Below are 2,125 nucleotides of genomic sequence, written 5' to 3'. Positions count from 1 at the left end.
ATATTGCTGACCATGAGCTGCTAGGGGTTCATGTCTGGGCTCTGAACCCCTTTAGGCTGGTTCTTCGTCGGATCCTCCGTCGAGCTGTGCGTTTCTCCATGGAGATCTTAAAGGCACCACCTGGCTTCCTAGGCAGCCTGGTGCCTGTAGTGGTGGAGACATTGGTAAGGACAGAGCTTCTTCTCCACTGTGGGCCTCCCTGGGCACTTTGGGGAGCCTACCACTGGGCCTAGACAGTGCCCCCAGCCTGCGTGCCCAGAGGTCCCCACCGTAAATGTCCAGCCCAGCATCCTATCAGCAAGCTAAGAAAGCTGTCCTTGCTTACAAGAAGCAGGAAAACTTGAGGCTCCTTGCCCAAACTGCTGAGCCTTTGACCTCATGACCCCCTTCTGCCACCCTACCGGGAAACCAGTTCCCTATTTGAGTCCCTCTCCCAGCCCCTCAATGTGTATGAGCCTCCAGGGCAAGTGTCCTCAGGGAGGCCCAGGGTGGGGAGGTGGGGGTGGGTTGGTTGCCTTTCACACCTCCTCAGCCCTCTCCACCTCCCCCAGGGAGATGCTTATCCAGAACTGCAAAGGAACTCAGCCCAGGTACTGGATTCCGGTGGGAGAGAAAGGGGTTGATGGGTGAGTTGTGGAGAGAGACCCTCCTTTCAAGGAGACCTAGCTCCACTTCTGCTCTGTCTGGTTCAGATCTCCAACCTGGTGTTAGAGGACGAGGCAGCCTTCCTGGCCTCCCTGGAGCGGGGTCGGCGGATTATTGACCGGACTCTGAGGACCCTGGGGCCTTCAGATATGTTCCCTGGTCAGTGGGATACCTAGCCCATGCACAAGGGACTTGCTGAGACTCGCCAGGGTGGGCAGAGGAGGGAGCTCTGGGCCAGCCCCCTGCCTCATGTCCGCCCCCAACCTCTGCCCAATGTTCCTCTCTCCCTGGACTCTCCTTCCATACCCAGACCCCTCTGCAGCAGGAACACCACCCTGCCTCTCCCTATGTCCACACTGCCCAGCTAGCCCTGCCTCCTGCTTTCCTAGGTTGGCTTCATGCATAGACTGAGCTTCCCTCCTCTCTTGAAATGACCTGTGCCCAGGGAGTACCCTGGACTACCCCCAGCTCTGGCCTTGAGGCATGAAGCCTGAATGTGACCCCTCTCCTGAGGCTACCCAGTATGGAGGGGGTATTTGTGTTTGGCATCTGGTGGCTTCTGCGTGGTTAGAAGGGCCCTGGACCTTATTTTTCTCCCCTTCTTTGTCTAATCCCTCCCCTTGTCAACACTCTTTGTCTCCCTTTCTTAAAGCTGAAGTGGCCTGGTCCTTGTCACTGTCTGGAGACCTGGGGCTCCCCTTGGACATGGTAGAGCTGATGCTGGAGGAGAAAGGGGTCCAGCTGGACTCCACTGGACTGGAGCGGTTGGCCCAGGAGGCGGCCCAGGTACAAGCTGTGGCACCCCCATGCTGGTTCTGTTGGGACACCCCTTCCCCAGCCCTGAGCTCCTGGGGGAAGAGCTGTGGATATTGAGAGAAATCAAGAGTCTGAGATAGGATCTGTCCCCTCACCTGGGAGGTTTCTAAAACCTCAGGCCACAACTTGTAGAAAGCAACACTAGCCAATGGGCTAAACACAAGAGCAGAAGCCAGCACAGCTTCCTGGAGAGGGGCCTTCCAGGGGCAGCGGTGGGCAAGAAGGCCTAATCCCGAGGATCCCACATGATGGATGGTTCACCAACCAGCCCAGGGGCTCTAGCAGGCAGCCAAGCCCTGAATTCTTATTCCAGAAGGGCTGCAGAGTCCACAGCTGTGTGGCAGGGACAGGGCCCTGCGAGGCTGAAGTCCCACTTTCATTCCCCATGTACTTCTTCCATGCCCATCCTGCAGCACCAGGCACGGCAGGCTGAGCCAGTTCAGAAGCAGGGATTGTGGCTTGATGTCCATGCACTGGGGGAGCTGCAGCGCCAAGGAGTGCCCCCAACTGACAGCAGCCCCAAGTACAACTACTCCCTGCAACCCAACGGAAGTTATGGTGAGAGCCTGGACCGAGGTCTGCCACCACAAGCTTGCCTGACCATGACTAAGAAGAATGTCCAAGATGGTTGCTGCTGGCCCTATGTATTCCCCAGGATGGCCAC

At 57.6% G+C, this 2,125-nt stretch overlaps 1 protein-coding gene across 1 annotated transcript in view; it reads left to right on the top strand.

The window, feature by feature from the left end:
- Positions 1–2,125, top strand: part of AARS2 (alanyl-tRNA synthetase 2, mitochondrial) — a 21,393-nt gene that overhangs the window by 11,859 nt on the left and 7,409 nt on the right. The window lies entirely within an intron of this gene.

This window comes from Mandrillus leucophaeus, unplaced genomic scaffold, assembly GCF_000951045.1.
Source record: "Mandrillus leucophaeus isolate KB7577 unplaced genomic scaffold, Mleu.le_1.0 Scaffold3, whole genome shotgun sequence".
NCBI classification, from domain to species: Eukaryota; Metazoa; Chordata; class Mammalia; order Primates; family Cercopithecidae; genus Mandrillus; species Mandrillus leucophaeus.
This window is presented reverse-complemented; position numbering and strand designations above follow the sequence as displayed.